The following is an 11876-nucleotide window of genomic DNA, read 5'->3' as shown; positions in this document are numbered from 1 at the left end:
TTAGGAAGACATCCTCCTGGTGGGTAGGTCACACAGTTCAAATTGAATGAAAAGTTCAAGTCCCTGCCTTGAATCAGACCAGGTATTCATAGGGTAATGATTTTACACTCCCATAAATTCGCAGTTTTCCTTCCAATGTAAGAGCTAGAGAAGTCATTCAGGAAGCCATGGAGACTTCTCACACATGCAGCATGCATACAGAGCGAACACTGCTCTTCTCTCAGTACTTCAGTATGACCCTTGTTTGTTCTGCCTGCCTACATCAAAAGAAAAAATATTGTTTTCTTTTCAACTGTACAGTTTCAGTCATCAGTACCTGTACCTCACAATATCCTTATTAAAGAATATAAAGATTTTATTTTCATAAAACAGATTTAATTTTCTGTTGTTTGTAAGATAATGCTATATATTATTTTCTAACAAGACCAGTGCAATTTCTGAGCAAAAAAGGGAATTTGAAACTTTATTTAGCATGCTGGATGCTCTCTATGACTTTTTATCATGGCAAGAAGCTTACACTTTTTTCTGTTGCATGGTATTTTTCTCTGTAGGAAATGATTTTCAAAATGGCTTTTGTAGTTCCTACATTTTTGTTAATTCTAGTAAGAATAAAGATAAAAAATCATATTTATTTCTTTATGGTGTAAGTGCTATGATTAAGTGTTTGTGGAGCTTTTCAAAACATTTACTAATTAAAATGAGAGGACCTAGAAAAAAGAAGTAGAAGCAAAAGCATTGTAGCCCTTGCATTCTTTATTTTTATAAATATTTGCATTTTGATTACATTGTACTTAATACCACATGGTGAAATGTGATACTGGATCAAAGCTGTTGCCCCATGCTGTAGCTGAGACTTGTTTAAAATGGCTGATTTATTGGTAGTATTCCATTATAATTCATAGTATTGGGCTACAAATTACTGTAGCTGAATATGTTCCAGTTAGCTCCGAAGAAGAGTACATGATACTATTGAATATTGTGGAAAAAAGAGAGGCTTGTTATGACATATAGTTTAATGTATACACCTGGTGAGGAGAGAGTTAGTAAGAACACCTAGTATAAGCAAGAAGTTACTCTGATATTCTCAGGGTCTAAGAACATGTAGGCTAGATGATAAAAGTGTAAGGCTGCGTGGAGACCTCATAGCAGCCTTCCATTATCTGAAGGGGGCCTACAGGGATGCTGGAGAGGGACTGTAGTGATAGGACAAGGAGTAATGGGTTAAAACTTAAACAGGGGAAGTTTAGATTGGATATAAGGAAGAAGTTCTTTACTGTAAGCGTGGTGATGCACTGGAATGGGTTGCCCAGGGAAGTTGTGAATGCTTCATCCCTGGCAGCATTCAAGACCAGGTTGGACAGAGCCGTGGGTGGGATGGTTTAGTGTGAGGTGTCCCTGCCCATGGCAGGGGGGTTGGAACTAGATGATCTTAAGGTCCTTTCCAACCCTAACTATCCTATGATTCTATGATTCTATGGTAATTCCCCCAGTGTGATGTTCTTCCTCCATGCCCCCCCCCCCAAAAAAAAAAAAAACAAAAAACAAAAAACCCCGACAGTGAAATTAAGCAATATCACTTTACTATACCAGTTTTGTGTTCTCTCAAAGTCTAATATTTTCTGATATTAATGGGGAAAAAACAATAAGGAAAAAATACCGTCACCTTGTAGTTTTAGGATTTTTTTTCAGTAAAAAACCCAAAGAATTGGGGCTTAATTCTCTGCACCTAATTTAGGTCCATGTAGTCTGTTTTTTTTCTTTCTTGAGTTCTGAATGGACTTTTAGGACTACTGCCTTAATCACAGGCAGAAATAAACAGATAATTTGTAAGGAAAATGCTATCCTACAACTTAGACCTGTTATTCCAACCAAAAAAATCCTTCCCTCCTGACATAAGCTGTAAAGCATCCTATATATAGAAAGGTTCATAGAGGAGGATAGAAACACATTTATCTTCTGACTAATTAATATACTCCATAGCAAATGTTTGCATAATTGTAATGGCTTAATACAGCAATTCTACTTCACTTGTGGCTTCAGCAAGCCCTAGAGTTAGTAATCTACATCTCTTAGTTTTGCGATCTCTGGGTGTTAAATGCTTCCTCAGTCAAAAAAGTTCCCTCTACATGTCCATACATTAACAACATGTGGTCCACCCACCTGTTAAGATATATGCAAGAGAAGGTTTTATGGCTGGTGAAGGCTGGTCAAAAAGCTTATCTTTTTCTCCAAAAAATTAAGCAAAGCTATAGGAGAAAAGGATGTTTGACAAAAATTGGCCGTTCTGATAAACTGAGTCTCACTTTCCTGACAGATTTGGCCTTTCTTCAAATTAAAACATTTCCACTGATTGTCCTGATGGACATCTGGACAAGAGTCCTGGCCAGGAGACACCACAACAGATGTACTTTGGCTGTGAGTTTTTCCCTGTAAAAAGCAGTAAGGCTGTAACCTAAATGAACAATTATTTGTACAGCAATCCTGTGTAAGAATCAGAAATGTTTTAGGGTTTTGGACTCATCAGAATGCCTACTGAAGAAATCAATTGTAAAGCAATTACGTGGACGAACAGTGGACAATGTGAGTGTTCAGTCAAGATCTGCGGCAAGGTTGTGCTGTGTTCTCAAGGGAGCTGCTACATGCTTGCATATATTTAGAATTGTCCTTGTGCCAGGGCCTCAGAATAAAATAGAATCAAATTTCAGTTTGGAATCTCACTTGTTTTCTCTATTACAGAATTGTGTAATTTTAGGCTGCTGTTACCTGAAAATTGAAACACTTGTGCATTTGAAATGCTGCAAGATAAAGATTTGTAGATCTTTTCAACTCTTGTGTACATGTGCATGTACATGTACATCTACATGACGCACCTTCACCACCAGGTTCTGCACCCGGGCAGCAGCATCTTGCCACAGTGCAGCAGCCCAGATGGGTTTATCTCTGCATTGCCAGTTGCCCTGCTTCCATTGCTGCAACCACCCCCACAGGGCATTTGCCACCATCCATGAGTCAGTATAGAGATAAAGTACTGGCCATTTTTCTTGTTCAGCAATGTCCAAGGCAGTTTCTGCAGCTTGTCATAGGGGACTCCGTGTACCTTCCATCTCCAACTCTTTGAAAGCACTGAAGGGGCCCACTGGACTAGATACTTGCCCATATGATCCCACACACCCTGCCACTCACGACTGTTCAGCTTAGGGGAAAATCTCTTGGTGATCTTCAGATATTGTTGTTTAATCCTAGACAAGACCCAAGCCGGACACTGCTTAACTTTCAAGATCGAATGAAATAGGCCATTTTCAGGGTGGGATGGCTGTGGGTAAAACATAGAAAGTATATGCAGCAATAAGCTGGTTCCCAGCAAAAGGAGCAGGATGCTTTCAAGGGTATTGAAAAGATATTCAGGATCTTTAACTTTTCCAGAATCTACTCCTACTGTAAATAGCCTGGTGGGGGAGCAGAGGGTTTCAGGGAACATCTCCTTCAAAGGTTGAGCCCCCAGGGGAAGCAAAAAGAAAGATATGTAATTGTTAAAAATTCCCATTGCATGCCTCCCATTGTATAGAGGTGACTAGCACGGTAAGGATGCATACCAGCTCAGTTTGATGTTCAGTGAGTCTATTGTTACAAGTCATTGCCATGAAGTACAGCAAAACAATAACCTTAGCCCAGGCCCACCAGCTGATAAGCACTAAACCAGCAAATACAGGCTGCAAGTAAGGCACAACATGCTGAAACTCAGAGACCAAGCGCAACAACCCTGAGAGCAAATAAATCAACATTGTGATGAGTGACTATCAATCCAGAACAATGAATGCTAGTCACAAATGCGATTAGAAACACTCTGGGCAGATGTGTCATTATCTCAATCCTTTGTGCCCCACGTTGGGCACCATAAAGAAGTGTTCTGGTTTAAGCCTAGCCGGTAACTCAGTACCACGCAGCCACTCACTCGGTCCCCCCACTTCTTCCTTGCCCTGCTCCAAGAGAGATGGAGAGGAGAATCAAAAGCATGTAACTCCCATGTGTTGAGATAAGAACAGTCCAGTAACTAAGGTATAACACAAAACCACTACTGCTACCACCAAAACCAATAATGATAAGGGTAATAACAAGGGAAGAGAATACAATCGCTCACCACCCACCAACTGATACCCAGCCCGATCCAAGCAGCGATCTAGTGCTTCCAGGTAACTCCCCCCCCCCCCCCCCCCCCCAGTTTATACATTGAGCATGATGTGCTGTGGTACAGAATACTCCTTCAGTTAGTTTGGGTCGGGTGTCCTGTCTCTTCTTCCTCCTGGCTTCCCCTTCTCCCTGGCAGAGCATGAGACTCAGTCCTTGATCAGAGTAAACATTACTGAGCAGCAACTAAAAACATCGGTGTCATCAGCACTGTTCCCAGGCTGAAAGTCAAAACCACAGCACTGCACCAGCTCCTAAGAAGGAGAAAAATGACTGCTACTGCTGAACCCAGGACAGTAGTAAAGGGAATTTTATTTTACTTATTTGTAGTCAAAGTTGCTTAGAAGAACTGATTAAAATGTGCTAACATGTTAGTTTTTATGAAGAGAGAGAATTTCCTTGGTTCACCAAAATAAAAGGAGCTGAGCCAGTCAGCATACACGATTTGTAATCAGGGGTGGGGTGTGTGATGGGGTAGTGGTGCTCTGAAAGAAAAATAAAAAGTCATGTATACTGTTCATTGCAAACACATTGCTATAACTGTGAAAAAAAATAAACATTTGGTGATATCCAACTAATGATCTTACAGTAAAAGCAAATCTGGGGGATTTGCATCTCTTTTTTGTTCACATTCACAGGAGGGTTTTTCTGCTTCCAAAAAGAGCTACCTTGGAAAACTTCCAGAGGAAATCAAGCAAGATTTTCTTCTAAAGATGCTCAGGGCTTGATTACACTGATGTAATTAATCTGCTATAAATGGATTGTTAAGGACTTTATCAGTTTAGGTTTTAATTTCTATTTTGGCATTTTGTATAGTATTATATTTTGATGAAACAATGGCAAATGCTAAATGTAGCACATACCAGACTTTTCTGGATGACCCAAGTTCTATGAATAAAATGCCATGGTAAAATCTTAGCATGGTGATTCTGCCTTTGTTATTTGTATGTCACTTTCACATTCCCTGCTTTCATCAGCACTGATTTGGTCATAGTTGTTAAAAAAACCCCTCTCACCTAGCTTAATTTCCTGAGTAACTTGGGTAACAGGTCTTATTGTTACATCTAATGCTCTTATGAGTATCTTTGGTGCACCAGGGTTTTGTCTTCCTGCAATTCAGTTATTAGTGTGTCTAGGAGAATATACTTGAGTTAGATTTAAATACATTAGCTTGGACACACGTAGGGGGCAAGTGTGTTAAAGGGGGCCTATGCATGTCACAAATCAGGGTCCTATACTGGTCTGGATAATTAGTCAGCACAACCCTGTGGTTAAAGGAATAAATATCTGGCAAAGCTGCTTAGCTTAAACATGCAGTGTGTGCCTTAGCAAGGCCTGACCAGTGATGTGCTTAGGCAAGACACTAGTCTCTGGTCTGGTTTATGACAACTGACTTGGAGGGGGTATGTAGGAAAAAAAAATTAAGTTTGTTTCCACCTACTTTTGTATTATATATTTGTGCTTTGTATACGAGTTTAAATAGGTAAAATAGCTCATGTCTGTCATACAAAACTGGGTGAAATACAAGCCCCCCTGGCTCACAGGATTTAAGTATAAATAATCTCCTCAACCTTTCTAAATCTGAATGCTGTGGATTTAAAACACATTCTTGTCCCAAATATTAATCCAGATTTCAAATCCTCAGAATTCTGTTTTGTCTTGCCCAGCCATAACAGTGATTTCTCTAATAAGATATATAACTTTTGTGAGCAATATATTTTCCATACGGACACATTTGCAGAAAAGCATTATGTATCACAGGATTTATTTTTTTTTTTATTTTGGGGAAAGTTACTGCTTCTGAACTAAAATACTTTTCACAGAAGTGGGCTTTTAAGTATTTCTGCTAAAAATAGCCATTACCTGTGGAAAATTAAATAAATATTTTTCTGCATTTTCTTCATCTTTAAAAAAAAAATTCACACACACAAGCACAAAAACCCAAAACACTAAAATCCAAAAAATCCCAACAAAAACAACAGCAAACAAATAAACTAAAAAAAAAAAACCACAAACCACAAAATAAAATCCCAAAACTTGTTCTAGAGATGATTTGGTATAACTATATGCTTGCTAAATTTTGTTAGGCTGCTATAGATTGACTAAGCTGGACAACCTACCAGTAAAGTTTTTACAAATAAAATCCCTTCATATGTGTTTTTGGCAATTTTTTGTCTTTAGTTCTTTTTATTTCTTCCTTTCTCAGTTCCTTTCTGTAAGCCAGAAACCTTGGGACAAATGAACTTTTATTTAGTTGATCTCAGTTCTTCCATAAACTGGCTGTATACTTCTAACCCAAATTCGACTGTGCATGATAAGGCTTGGTTATTTTCTTATCTCTTAGGGGGCATAGTGAGTGTATATTCACTATATCTTAAAAGAACTCTCAGTCTGCCACAGTAGAAGACATACAAATGTTGAAAATGAGGGAGGGAAAAAGAGAAAATAAACACAACCTCAATGTACGTATGGGATTGCTTGGCATCAAAGCTACTTCCCTGGTTTCTATAGGTGCTGCTAAGGTGAGCTCAGTGATAACTATTGCCAGAACTTCAGCTCAAAGTACAAACACATTAGATTATTCTAGATCGTTACCCCTGGCAAACTTATGCCTCATTATCTATCACCCATTTTCTTCTGTTTAACAAGCAGTGCGAAGTCTACAATGTTTAAAATATAAATAAGACCTCAACCAACTTTTAAGAACAGGTAAGTATTATACCATAAATGCTGGTGTAGTACCATGCCAAAAAATACTGGTTTTACTTTCCCTTCAGACTCTGAATTATTGCTTATGGAAACATCTAAAAAATTCAGTTATCCGTCATCTGTCCTGAAGCTACATATCCTGAGAGAGCAAGACATAAAGATGATAATTGCTTTGAAATTGTTACAGTTTGTGTAACAATCACCAGAAATGGTGATCAGCAACATCTTATAGGTTTTATGGCAGGTAACAGTACTTTAATACATTGTTGCATTTAGAAGAATAAAAAAGTTAGTAAAGTTACACAGCATTTTTGTAACTGTATTGCTGGAAGCACAGTCTGTCATTTTTTTATTTGAGGTTCAGCAGTAAATCCTTTCACTTTGGTATCTTTGATTGTAGTGATCCTTTAAAGACTTATGTGGCTTTCATCAGTAAGGAGAGAATACAGTGTAAAAGGTATTCCATACCACCCAGACTGAATACAACCAAGGAACAACAAAAGGCAAATTCTGGCTTAACTGCATATGTATTAGAAAAAAATATACTTTGTGTGGGTATAAATCACATAATATTAAAAGCAAGGAGAAAAATAAGTATTATTTTATACCTAGGTAAGAGGAAAGACTGAATGAAATGTCAGGGCATGTTTCTGTTCAAGGATTTTCACAGCTTCTGGCACTCAAAACTCCATTCAAAACTGCAGTGCCAGGGCTCAGGCTTTTGATATGTCATCTATTCAGCTTTCTGTTCCAAGTTTACCGATTGCTGTTAGTTCCATTGTTAAAATATTGCTGTGAACTGTGAAAAGCTTATCTGAAAATTTAAAACTTGGCACAATGGTTTCTGACCGTAATTACAACATCAGTTAGATCACAAGAGCCAAAGACCATTGCTAGTTTCTAGAAGATAAATTGTTTGTTCTCATTTGCTTATGGAGTCTGATGCAAATTATCAATTGCTGAAATTATCCTAATGTCAAAAAAAAAAAAACAAAAACAAAAAAAAAAAACAAAAAAAAACCACCACCGAACAAACCAAAATTGTATTGGACAGTATGTGTGCCTGATTCTTTGATTATGTTTTTACCAGACTGACAGCAACCTCTAAAAATCTCAAGGAGACACATCAACAGATGAAAACTTGCATCATTTGTGGTAAGAAGCAAAGTAATAGGTAAAGATGAAATGTACTTTAGTCATCAGGGTACTGCTGATGTTCTCTAACATGAACAATGAAAGAAAACATCTGTTCATACCTCCAGGTACAGCCAAAAGGGAATAATTTCCTAGCAGATTTTTGGGGTTTTGGGGTATACGGTCATGTGAGGGGTCTGAGACTGAACTCGTCAGACCATATTTTTTTAAAAAAAAAGTCAACTTCAGTAAATGGAATTACTTCTGGAATGAATTTGGCCTCTTTGTTCTTCCAGCTTGTTCACTGAAGCATAAAAGAAGGTGAAACTAGAGATACCGAATTGCTTCTTAAAACCAAACATCACACTTGTGCAAACACATTGAGGGCAGATTTTATAAACTGTGGGATTTCATCAGCCTTGATGAAAAACAGATTTGGCTGGCTGAGAAAAAAAAAAACCTACAAAATAATGAGCCAAGTTTTCTAACAAACTTTGGTTGCCATAGGTTAATAAAGTGGAGCAAGATGGGCCAAATATAAGGAATATAGTCTTACCAGGGAGATTATTGAGAATGTTGCCTTTCTGAGACAAATGGTTTGCACACAGAAGAAACAGACATCTCTGAATGCTAAAAATTTTACTTTGTTTTAATTTATATCTAGGACATTTTTCATGTATTAGATTTCAAAAATATAGGTGAATCAGTTCATGAAATTGATATATTTATATAGTGGAAGAAACAAAAACATGCTTGTAATTGGACATGAAGCTTTTTCTCTAGGTTTAATTTCCAGGCGTATTCTTATATGGTCAGAAAGTCTTAGCTAGTATATGAAGACTCTTCAATTTATGGAAGACTTAGCCTTTCCAGAAACAAGCTAGAAACTTGGTGAGTCTGAAACACTTGAAAGAACTGAGCATAACAAAATTAAGCAATTGACTTAATTTGGATTCTCAGGAGCATCTCCTTTTAGACATTGTTCTGGAAAAATATAATGTGTTCTTTCACTGTGTGGAAGCTTTAATTTGCAAAGGAATTCACTGGCAGATCAGTGGATGTCAAACAAATATGTGCATAATTCAGAACAAAGATCTAAAAAGCAAACTCTCTGGGCCAAATATGTTCATAAATCACTGTTGTTTGATCAAGCTTTTATTTTTTTACTAGTAAGAGGTATCATCAGCATGAGAAAATGGAAGTTAAAGTACATTTCAAGAAAGATTATTGCTTTTTGTACATGCCAGCATTAACTTTTCATACAGTTCTTCCGTATATTGTTTTAATTCCAGTTTAAAACACACAAAAAAGTCATCATAAGGAAAATTTTTATTTTATTCAAATATAGAATTTGATATTCCACTGCTGCTTATTCAGAAAAACATTGAATATTTTTAATGTTTTTTATTGAGTGGAAGTCTTACCTGACATCATTTAATCAACAGGGAGAAGGAATTATAGTTGTGCCTGAGAACAGATTCTGGACACGCTGCATAAGCAGAGACCACTGTGAAAAACAAACATGTAATGTACATAACTTCTTCATGTCCTGCAACTGCACCAAAATGTGTGACTAGCTCTTTGATATGGTTTATCATGGTCCCTTTCTTTGCAGGATTTTGACAGACAGTTACACTTTTCTACTGACTTCACCAGCACAAATGCATGGTTTGGGTTAACAAAGCATCTCATATGTGACTTTCCCACAATAGAAGCTTTTATCACAAGACTGCTATTCATTTTGGGCTGCATCTGGATGAAATTTGGGAATAGAACATTCTGGGTTTGGCCCTGAACCAAATCTTAGCTTTCTGACTGAGAATGCTTCAACTTGACGTTTCCATGGCAGTTGGATTTGAGTTGCCAGCCCCTCTCTAACATAAACAGAGCTTTTCACTGTGTCACTGTCACAGTTGTTGCTATTAAGTAAAAAATGGTTTAAAAAGCACCTTTTTCCTTTAAGTTTTCCATGCCAGATTTAAGTTGAAAATCATATCTAAAACCACATAATTTCTACAGGTGTTGTATTTGTGCTGAAATCCATGTAGTTTTTGAGACATTTCCAATGAAAAGGTAATGGAGTTATGTTTTCTTTATCTTTCTCTTTCTTTCTGTTGAAAAACAACACTTAAATCTCTGCCTTTTTTTTTATTGGAAAGGTACCTCAATGTGCAAACACAGACACTGGTTTCACTATTCCTGGAACAGATGAAAGTTTATCCCACCAAGGGCCATTGTAGGAAGTATGGGAAGAATGCTGACCCTTTTCTTGCCTAGATCAAGTTCCTTTTGGTAGTATTTTTCTGATGGAACAGCTGGGCAAAGAACTTCCATTCAACATAAAGGTATGACAAAGCTGTATACCCAAGGCAGTTCTCTTTCACTTTTCAGTCTGTTTTTCCATTCCTAACTTTAACACTTGCTCACTTTATGATCTCCAGGAAATCTTCTCCTCCCTATTTCCCTCCCCTTTTCCCTTTTTCCTTTTCCAATTTTCCACATGGATGATAAGATCTACCTTCATATGCTGAGATCTACTGATAGAAAGTGTTACATTGACCAATGTTTTCATACTTATTTATAACCAGAATTATCTGAACATACAAATTTTTACTGAAATACAAGAACAGATACTGATAGAAACCACTTGCTTGGTCAGCTACGTATATTATTTGAAGAATCTTATAAAACTGTCCAGGCAAAACTGATTTAATTCAAGTGGCACTCTTGAATGTATCCAGTAATGTATTTGTCTCAGTTGCATTTTCTGTGAAAGATAAGCTCAAATTAATTGTCCATTGCCTTTATGCTGTCACAAAATGTAGAAATACTTTTATGGGGTTGATAGAGGGTATGCACTAAATTCTTACACGAATAAAAGTTGTATCTGCTCAGACTGCATCGATTAAAGGGAAGAAAGATAGCCACCAATTAGAATTCTTTTTTTTTTTTTTTAATTGAGTTTTCTATATGAAGTTCAATATATGATACACTGGAAACTTATTTTGGAGCTGTTGTGACATTATTAAAATATTCTCTTGTAGCTCGTAAATTTCAATTGTCAGTATCACAAAATCAATACAGATTTCAATACATCTAGTGTTCAATGGCCACTAGGGTATGCAGATTAAAGTTGCAGAGTTCAGGGTTGGCAGATTTCCTTTCTACGCCTTCCTCTATATAAGACTGGCAGTAAAATTTTCAGTCATGTCCATAAACTCTAGATATTGTCAGAGTTTGCTCAAAAAGTTAAGTGAAAAATGTGTATCAGTGCTTTATAGGGTAGGGTTATATCTCTATAACCTATTGAAAGACATTTGAGTGATCGCTCAATTTTTGATAGAGAATAGAAAAATACACAACTTCTGGCAATGTCATAGAATCAAAATGCGTGCTTCAAATCAGAAAGTGCAGCAGGTTAATTTCAGAGGTACATTTTTACCTTTGCAGCGAATAGTGTTTAAGTCTACATCAGGCATTTATAAACGCATTGAAATTGTGTGGATTCTAAACCATAGATCACAGGAGCTGGGCAGCTTTGACACTGACTGGTAGCAGGGAGAAAAAGAACAGGATGAGAGTTAGAATCATAGAATCATAGAATAGTTAGGGTTGGAAAGGACCTTAAGATCATCTAGGTCCAACCCCCCTGCCATTGGGGGGTGCCACCTCACACTAAACCATGCCACCCAATGTTTCATCTGACCCGGCCTTGAATGCTGTCAGGGATGGAGCATTCACAACCTCCCTGGGCAACCCATTCCAGTACCTCACCACCTTTACAGTAAGGAGCTTCTTCCTTTTATCCAATCTAAACTTCCTGTTTAAGTTTTAACCCGTTACCCCTT

The 11876-nt window shown here is 37.3% G+C and overlaps 1 long non-coding RNA gene across 1 annotated transcript; it reads left to right on the top strand.

Annotated features, from left to right (window-relative positions):
• Positions 1-7929: 7929 nt before the first annotated feature.
• On the top strand, positions 7930-9327 carry LOC134156411 (uncharacterized). Its single transcript, XR_009961902.1, has 2 exons — positions 7930-8061; positions 9205-9327. It is a non-coding gene; the product is annotated as an uncharacterized LOC134156411 (long non-coding RNA).
• The last annotated feature ends 2549 nt before the right edge of the window (positions 9328-11876 follow it).

The sequence above is a fragment of the Pezoporus occidentalis genome, unplaced genomic scaffold, assembly GCF_034315485.1.
Source record: "Pezoporus occidentalis ecotype Australia unplaced genomic scaffold, CSIRO_AGI_Poc_V1 ctg86, whole genome shotgun sequence".
NCBI lineage: Eukaryota > Metazoa > Chordata > Aves > Psittaciformes > Psittacidae > Pezoporus > Pezoporus occidentalis.
Note: the sequence above shows the minus strand (reverse complement) of the source record. Positions and strands in the feature narration are given on the sequence as shown.